This window comes from Cyprinodon variegatus, unplaced genomic scaffold (genome assembly GCF_000732505.1).
Source record: "Cyprinodon variegatus isolate N-32 unplaced genomic scaffold, C_variegatus-1.0 Scaffold556, whole genome shotgun sequence".
NCBI lineage: Eukaryota > Metazoa > Chordata > Actinopteri > Cyprinodontiformes > Cyprinodontidae > Cyprinodon > Cyprinodon variegatus.
Genome location: NW_015151009.1, coordinates 21,598 through 30,821, shown reverse-complemented (window position 1 = coordinate 30,821; position 9,224 = coordinate 21,598). Strand labels below are relative to the sequence as shown.

Sequence of the window (9,224 nt, the reverse complement as noted above, 5' to 3'; positions counted from 1 at the left end):
ATTGTGGTTAATTAGCTGATCTGCTTTTGCATTACTGTTTTTGTCCTACTTTAGAGTGAAATCACCTTTAAACTCTTGTGTTTAGTTGCATCCCTCTAAACATTTCCTACTTAGATTTTTTTATTTAGGCTTGTTTTTCATGCAACCTCAAATAGTGACTTGCCAAGGCTCCTGGGTAGGGAAAATAAAAATGATGATGTCCATGGTGACAATGATAGAGGACAATTAGTTATACGTAAAGCTTAAATGCCCTTAATTAGCAATGATTTATTTATTGCAAACTACTCCAGCATGCAAACTGAGTAGGGTGTAAAATCTATAATTGCACTGTGACCCTATTTACTAAACGCTGAAAACGTTCCATATTCATAGAACCTAGTTGCACAATTGACCTGGTTAATGTGATAGTGTATGGTTAACCACATGGCAGTAGCACTAGCACCGAAAGGTCAACCGTTTGTGCAAAATGTGCAAGAAAGTACTTCATAAAATATGCTTAATATTATGTATTGTCTGCACTTAACTGCTGTGAAGCTACTGATCTAAGAGCAACAATACAATCAGCAGACTCCTGCTTAATCTATTAACATAATTAGTTTTTTTTTAAATGCTGTTATTTTGTTTTTATATTATTAATACCACTGGGTATTAAAAGAAATTTAAGCACAAAACAATCCAAATATTTCACATGATATTGGTGTAAAGAGGTTTTGTTGGTATGAAGAGCAGATGATTAGATATTTTGGTTTGTCGTGTTTCTTTGCTGATTCTTAGGGTCTTATATTAGAAAACCTTGCAAGGAGCCACTGTAAAAACCTCACAGACATTATCTTATTATTTTATTTGTCCTTTTCCTGAGTTCTCAGCCTGGGATTTGTCTCTTTTTCTGTATTTTAAAGCAGGTAACTGTTTACTGAGAGCAGAGTGCGGTGTCCGTCTCTAGGCAAATTTGACAGCAGCACAGGCGGGGCTCAGGAGGTCCTGCTTAGATGACAGTTTAGTTGCCTTTAATGTTTCCAGAGTTTTATTTTAGTTGCTAATGTTAGTTTTATTATTGATGTGACTGACAGACATTATGTGGTACTCATAAATGGAAAAATGCAGAACGGATTGCATCTTGTATTGGTTCAAGCATTTAATTCCCAAATTAAATATGTGGCAACTTATTTTTCTTTTAAATGACGTCAATAGTGCAGTTTTGGTTGTTTAGAAAGATAAACTTGTACCTCTGCTGGAAACTGAGACAAAACAGGTGCCAACTATTAGCAAAGTCTTCCCCATTGACTCCTGCTGCTGTCTTCCTCTTCCCTACTGTTTAATCCTTCTGACAGCTATATGCTGGGGGGGGGGCAAGTGATGCTAACGAATTCACCCTCAACAAGGATGTGATTAACCTATTGAAATTTTGCCGCTTAGAGCATGTCCTTGCACGATTACGTTACTGTAACGCAACACATGGACACCAACATCCCAGATGCTGATGCCTCAGATCCGATGAGATCATTCTCCTCGCCCTTGAGCTGTGAAGGTCACCTGTCCCGTCCTCGCTCTAACAGCGGCTCCTCCCTGTAGTTTTTTTTCTCCCTTTTGATCATGTCTGTAATTGTCCCTGTTTCTGTGCTTCCTGTCCCTCCTCTCCAGGCTCAAGCAGAAGTCTCAGTCGGTGGATATCGCCAGTCAAGGTTTCTCTCCAACTCTGGTGCCAGCCTCACCCCGCAACAGAGCTGCACCACCTGTTGCCAAGGCGACCACCGGCCTGGCGGTAAAGGAAAACAACACCACCAACTCCCAGCTGCGCTCTCCTCGGTGTGTCGAACTGAAAAGAGGGTACACCATAGGTAAATGGCTGATCTGTTCAGTAGACTGACATATCAAACCTTCTTGATGCATTATATTCTCCCATCTTTTGTTGCTTTTTTTTCTTTTTTCTTTTAAATTGGCTCATTTTTATCCTGGTCACATCTCTACAACTCAACTCAGCCACTTTCAAGTCTCCTTCCTTTACAGCTCTTAAACTATCCACTGCCTACAACTTCAATTTTAGGCCCCAGATGAGCTTTACTGCTGTGATGAAATCTATTTCTGCCGACTGCAGTGGTGATGTGGGGGATAATTGTCTGCTCTGGTTCTGTTTCTGGGTTTCAAAGTTCGGTTAGTGCTTTGAGAGTTCAGCAATCTTTGGAGGGTTAACTTCACTTCACTGAGTTAAACTCATATAAAACTGAGGAGTGTAATGTATCCCTGTTCCTTCTATTGATGTGATTTAGTTGTAAGTTGCTTGGAGTCGGAGAGAGGCTGCAGTGCAGTTAATTGTTCTGAAGGTGATCCACAATGTTCAGGTTTCTCTAAAGTATTTCTGTACTGTGAGAACCAATAAAGGCTGTGTGGGTGTGTTGATGACGTTAGCTGCTTCTAAATAAACTAAAACTCTACCAAAGTCATCCAGTTTGACAAGTTTATTTCAAATGAGTTTAAAGTTATGGTTAAATTTTAATTTGGAGTTTTATCGAGTGGGTAAAGTAGTTAGTGTCTTATCTGCAGTGTATAACTTCTGGAGGAGATGGATGGTCAGTGTGAAGGTGCGTTCACAACAAACGCGTTCTCAAAGCATTTGATTTAGATGCAAAGTCTATTGTAGAGGGCATCAAGCAGCATCAAGGTGCACTATTGAAACGGTGCATTCAAGTGTCTGGCAGTCCGAGCGTCGGAGCATCCTAACGTCACAGTATTGGAGCTTCCCAGCGGTCGATGGTACAGTTCAGAAATCTGAACTTTGCAGCTTGAGACAGAGCGTCAACCAATCAGAAAAGTTGATCCAGGAGTTTTTTTTTTAGTAGACAGACACTACATTCAAGCTGTGATCGCTACTGCAGAGCTGTCTGCATATGAAACAATAAATAAATATAAAGTGGAAGAAATCTGGAGAATGGATTATGTACAAAAAGAGAAAAGAGAGCGAGTTCTGATCATTTACTCCACTGAAACTTATGAACTATGGCGAAACTGTTTATAAAAACCCAAATTTAACTGAAATGTTAAAACCTGCCGAAGAAATATATTCAATTGTTTGAATGTTCGATTTGTTAAAACTATTTTTCCAACTGATCTAGCTTGTAGCTATAGAACAGCAGATAAGCAACCAGAGCGTTGAAGCTTCAAGGCAACTTGACCCAACGTCCAAATTTTTGCGTCTAAGCGTTTTTGAATCCCAGATCTCATTCAGTGTTAAAGCACTATGAGAGTGTGGGCAATGGCTGGTATGAGGTTCACATTAAATTAAAACAATTCATTTTTTATTTCTCTAAAGTAGATTTAAGTAGCTTCTGCTAATTTTATGAGAGAGAGAGAGTTCATTTTCCCCTCTTCTCCATGAGGAAGTAACACTGGGAATATCTGAAGATATAACGATCTGATTTAATCTACATAATTAGTCAGGCTAGCTGATCAGTTAGCTTCTGGACCCATTCAATTCTGACTCTAGTTAAAACAGCCTTATCTTTTTTAGACCTAGACAACTTTTATTGTGATTTTGTTTACAAAATGAAATGTTTTGTACAGCTTTCAGTCCGTGAATGAGCAGCAGCTTAGCAGTGAAATGAACATTCCCATTTCATAAAGGGCAGCAGTGATCAAAATGTAAACGACGTTGGAGAAAAAAACATGGTGCAAAACACACTGATATGGAAGTTCAGAGCTTGTAAAGACAAATATATGGTGCAAATATGGTGGATCCTTGGCCTGGATGATAATTTCAGGTTGTATTTTAAGAAAGTGTGGTTCATCTGTATGGTTAGTATTATATTAAAAGGAATATCTTTCCATTTAACAGAGTAAGTCTATAAGAATATCTTCAAGAGGGAATTGAAGAAAGGTAAATTAATGTAATCCAGACTTATTAAAAAAGCTAAATCACCATTTAGTTTCTTCGAAGGTTAAAGGTCAAATGCCAACAGGGAAAAGGCAGCGCTTTGATACAGAGACATCCTTAAGACGAAGTATATTCATACATTTTATTTTTGGAGGATATTTTGCCAAAAGACGCCAACCCACCAATACATAAAAAGAAAATGACTATCATGGACCGATGCCAGTTCAGAAGCAAGCCCTATACCAGTATCTCAGTGCACTGTTGGGACTGTGCTCCTATACTGAAGGACCAGATACTGGGGTCTTTTTCCCACTTAAAGTGATTATGAGTGTGACTTCAAATACTCCAGCCCAGTAGGTGGCAGTAATATAGGAAGAAGAAGCAGCAGCAGCACAGTGGCTGGATAAACTGCCTAACAACAGCATGACCTTAGACGGACTCAGTGTTGAGGCCGAGCTCTGTCAGTGGTGTGGGGAGAAATACCCTCGGTCAGCTCAGCATTCAGACTACTATAGACAGGGCTCTGCTGCTCAGAAAATCACAATTTAAAACAGGCGTATACTCGAAGGAGTTTGATCCCATGTTAAGCCTTCCTTTCACTGTACAATTTTTTTGCCCTTTTTGGGTTGATTTTCCAGTCGTGCGAGAATTTTTCGACCGACTTTCAGCTTGATCGTGTGTCATTTAGTGTACACGTAACCCTTTTTCGGGCCGATTCATCTAGTCTTGCAGAAATGCTTTTGTTTTCACACAACTTTCGCATCTACGTTCGCATGAATTTCAGCCTCACCATGCATCCTGCATCATGTAGTACACAGGGGGTAACAAGGGCCCATTAGCCTCTCATGACCACCTCCCGATCAGGAATCGTGAGGTCGGGAGAAAATCAAACGTTCTAAATTCTGTTGGCCGTTTTGGCCAAATCGCTTAGTGGGCAAACAAGGATTCTTCTTCTTCTTCCTCTCAAATATAAACACAGAAGCATGGCGGGGGTGCGAGTGAAATGGAGTTCTTTCTGTAAAACTGACAGACCGTAGTAGCCCCGTTTACTCAGCCATGTCTTTGTCCAAATATGTCGTCGCCTTTTCTTTTTAGGGCTTTCAGCACAAAATTGCACAAATTGCCAATGCAGCCATTTTACTCTAGTGACTTTCATATTCCTCTTCTACTGTTTTGGCTTCCAGATAGAGTAGTCCGATTAGCGCCATCTCACTGTGGAGATGAGTCCCATGTAGTTTTTAGACGTGCAATGTGAGCAGGTAGATCGCATCAGAGCGTCGGGCCGCACAGTACGAGAACAAACATCGTGAGCTGTAAACTTTTTACTAGTGTTGCGCCGATGCCATTTTTTGGCCCCGATACCGATACCCAATACCTGGCTGTGCAGTATCGGCTGATACTGATACCATAATAATGTAAAATAATTGCCATCATGGCTTTGTCAAGCTGCTGCCTACCTTTGTGAAGCAGGAAAAAATCTAATACAAAGTGAATCCAGTAGAACTTTTTATTGCCTACCTGGAATGGGTGACAATAGTTGAATAAACTTATGGCTCTCAGAATGGTATCTGTGCCCTATTTGTTGGTACTTGCCGATACCGATACCACCATTTTAGGGCAGTATCGGGGCCCCGTCCCATACTGGTATTGGTATCGGTGCAAAACTACTTTTTAACCCTGCGGTTTTGTCGTACAGTTTGAGCTGTAGCTGCGTGCAACGATTGAAAATATCGCACAGTGTACGCCCGGCTTTATGTTGAGCAGACTTATTCAAGATAAGTAACTTTCTTAACAACTAACACATTTTAGGATGATCATCAAAATGCTTCATTTGGACTAAGATTTGATTTAATATTTGACTGGAGCAAGCACTAAAATATCTGAATTTGTTATTTGGTTGGAATAAATCTGTTATGGCTGCATTCCTAACCTGCAGTACTATGGCCTCCTTCACCCTTATCTGTTAGATCTCCTCTAACAGCTCATCTTTAAGCATTCCTAGTGTGATGAGTCATTTTGGAGTAGCAGACTGCAGTCGTTTGCCAAAGGATGATTTAAGTAAAATATCGCTGGTCTGGGTGGGTTCCTGGGGCTTTTTATCCACATTCAGGACTCAGGGGTTGCATCAAGATGTGTGTGTCTGTATGAGAGTGTGTTTGTAGTCCTAACGAGTCATCGTGCATCGACTTCTCCTCTGCTGGCCAGAATTGGATCAGGGAGTGGATTGATCTGTGGTCGTCTGTATAAGCTCAGTGGGCGATAATCAATAAAGGAATTTTGGGGATAACGGCTTGTCAGCCCAGATGGACCGACTGTTCATAATTCAGCCAGCAATTTTCATCCATTAGAGATTCAGTGACAAAAGTGGGGGCTCCTTTTAGAAGCGGCCATAAGTCAGCCTGTAAATGCAGCGCGCCGTTGACTTATTGTGCTTTTACAGCTTTTAAGAGAAACATAACTAACTGTGCGAGCCTTGAACACATGAGTCATAGGAGTTAATCATTTGCCCTGGCTGCCATTGGCCTAGATAAACCGCGTTCAGATCAAGGCCTATGTTTTCAGTCTTTGACTACAGAAATAAGGCATCACCACTGCTGTAACACATAATGAGACATTGATTAGTGAGAGCCTCCACTCTCCACTTCCTATCTTGATGGGATGCTGTAAGCGTCGCCCTGTGGCGTTTTATGTAGTCGGACCCAGACTGGGCTGCTCCTACTGGGCTGATCATGCTAATTTATTCTAATGGGATACTAATAATGCGTCTATGCTTGTCTACAAAGCTTGAAACGGTTGTATCATTAGAGGCACCCAGCAACTAGGCAAAAGACATCTTAATAATCTGACAGATGAGGCCCCCCATCTGAGTGGTGTTTAATGATGTTGGGGGTCTTCTTCCATTAAAAGCATGTGTCCTTTAATGCAAGAGGAGGAGTCTTGATTGCTTTAAATGTCTGCAAAGCAAGAAGATGATAGGGCAATGATAGTTCTATAGAGTTAGCAGAGTTGCTCGTGTTTAATCTCAGAAGGTTCAATCTACATCCCTGTTAATGTAAAGAGAAAAAATATAGTCTAACCTGAAGGACAAGAAAAAAACGGTAAGGAAAGGAGGTTAAAGGAAGGGAAGCTTGAAAACTGAAATGATAAAATGGGAAGCAATGAGATGAAATGGAAAGATTACAGAAAAAACTAGGGGCAGAGAAGCAAGTCGAATTAATTGGAGGGTAAAATTAAGGAATTAAATTGAAAGGATGGTTGAATGAGACACAGTGGATGAGCAATTAGATAACTGGAAATAAGAGCAGGGATGAAAGTAGTTTTAAATTCTTGTCTGTACCGTATAAAAAAAGTAATTGGCTCATATTTATTTTCTCATAGCCTGTATGCGGTTTAAAAAGAGTCGATGTTTTTTGGATATAGGCCAACATGATATAAAACGGTTTAGTTACACTTTAGTCCTTCAGATTGTAGCTTCTCTATGATCATGATTTACTGAATAGAATAAAATGTTTGGGGGGAAAAAATGTACGTTTGACTAATATTTGATGATGGATAAAATTCTTTATCTTAAGAATGTTTCTCATGATTCCATCATTTCCTTCTTTCCTTCCAGTTATTAAAATATTGAATAATAAATACCCTGTTATCAATTATTCACACCATGTATAGCAGTAGATGTAGTAGTAGCTGTGTGGGCAGTATGGGGTATTTCCAAGTGACAATAGAAATCCCGCTAGTTAGCTTAAGCTGGGCACACGCTGTACAATTTTTTTACCCTTTTCGGGCCGATTCTCGAGTCGTGCGAAAATGTTTCGTTTAGACCAAGTTTCAGCCTCACCGCGCGTCATGCATCATGTAGTATACATTGGGTAATGAGGGCCGATCAGCCTCTCGTGACCACCTCCTGATCAGGAATTGTAAGGTTGGGAAAAACATCAAACATGTTTGAAATTCTGTGGCGGTCGTAAGGTGTTCGTGGACAATCCTGCTGTTGAAGCAGAGCTACCAGCCGGCTTAACAGAACCTGGAACACAGAACTTCACACTACAGTGTGAGCAGGTAGATCGCATCATAGCGTCGGTCAGCTCAGTATAAGAACATGCAAGATGAGCTGTGAACTTTTAAACCCTGCGATTTTGTCGTACTGTTTGAGCTGCAGCTGCGTGCAACGATTGAAATTATCGCACAGTGAATGCATTCAGATTGGTATATAGGCAGAGCTCTGCTGCTCAGAAAACTTACAAAAGCACAATGTAATACCAAGTTTAATTTGATTAAGGAATTCCTTTGTAGAAGACTAAAGGCTGGTTTATGCTCAGAAACCAGGTCGTCTGCGTGTGTGTCGCAGTGAATGCAAATGTTCCCCCGCCCCTTCCACAGACACTGTAGGTGACCGCAGACAGTGCCGCAGACAGGAGGCCTCTGATTGGTCAAATCTACATCCGCTCTACACTATGTGTATTTCCTGTTTGCTACCTTACCGGCTTGTTTTGTTTGTATGACCACTTTTGTGGAAAACGACTCGTGAAGATTGACCTGCTAGAAGAGCGAGGTGCGCGAGAACGCTGGGACCCTTTTTCCACCTGGATCCCCGCTCTTTTTCGCCCTCATGTCCCTCTGTTGTCGCACAAACCTTCCCCCCACTTCCCCACCGCCTCGGCCGTATCTAGACCCACATAGCTTCTTCCTGATTGTCCGTATTCCGTTGTGGCGTGGAATAACATAGCGAGACCACGCTTCAATATTAAGCATGAAATCAAAAATATCTGCTAGAAGCTCACTGCGACACACTGCTGCATTATAACCAGCCCTTAACAAATAATTTAATCTAGTTATGTGAAAAAGCCTTTTTTTTTGGCCTTCTGGTTATGATACTTGCTTAGGATAGTTTTTTTTTTGTCACTACTCTTTGATCTGGTGCAATGCCGACTGTGTTCTTTGTTTGTTGAAAAAAAGATTTGATTAATAAATAACTTAATACAGGCTTGATAAAGCAAATTGCACAGGGAACCTTCAAGACTGTCTAATAATCTCATAGAGATTTTTAAGACGCTTTGAGGAAACATTTACTATGTATTTGAATAGATTGAAACTGGAAAAATTAAAGAGAATTAATAAAAAAAAAGTTATTGTGTAATAGAGAATTATTTATTATTCTGGTTCATATAGGGATTTCTTATGAATCATACTTTTGATAAATCAGGCTAGTTTTCATTAGCTTCTCATGTCTTTATGCATTTCTAACGGCTCCATTTCTTGGCATTGAAAATCAGTGTGAGCTTTCTTTCATCCAGCTGACCAGTCAGCAGCAGCAGCTGCTGTTTGAGGGGCTGCAGTGGATTGTTCTGTGGGAGAT

The 9,224-nt window shown here is 40.6% G+C and overlaps 1 long non-coding RNA gene across 1 annotated transcript in view; it reads left to right on the top strand.

The window, feature by feature from the left end:
* The window catches only part of LOC107095556, a 117,982-nt gene extending 115,692 nt beyond the window's left edge, over positions 1–2,290 (top strand). The window contains exon 3 of the long non-coding RNA XR_001481751.1: positions 1,642–2,290. This is a non-coding gene — a long non-coding RNA (uncharacterized LOC107095556). The remainder of the gene's footprint in view (positions 1–1,641) is intronic.
* Positions 2,291–9,224: the final 6,934 nt, after the last annotated feature.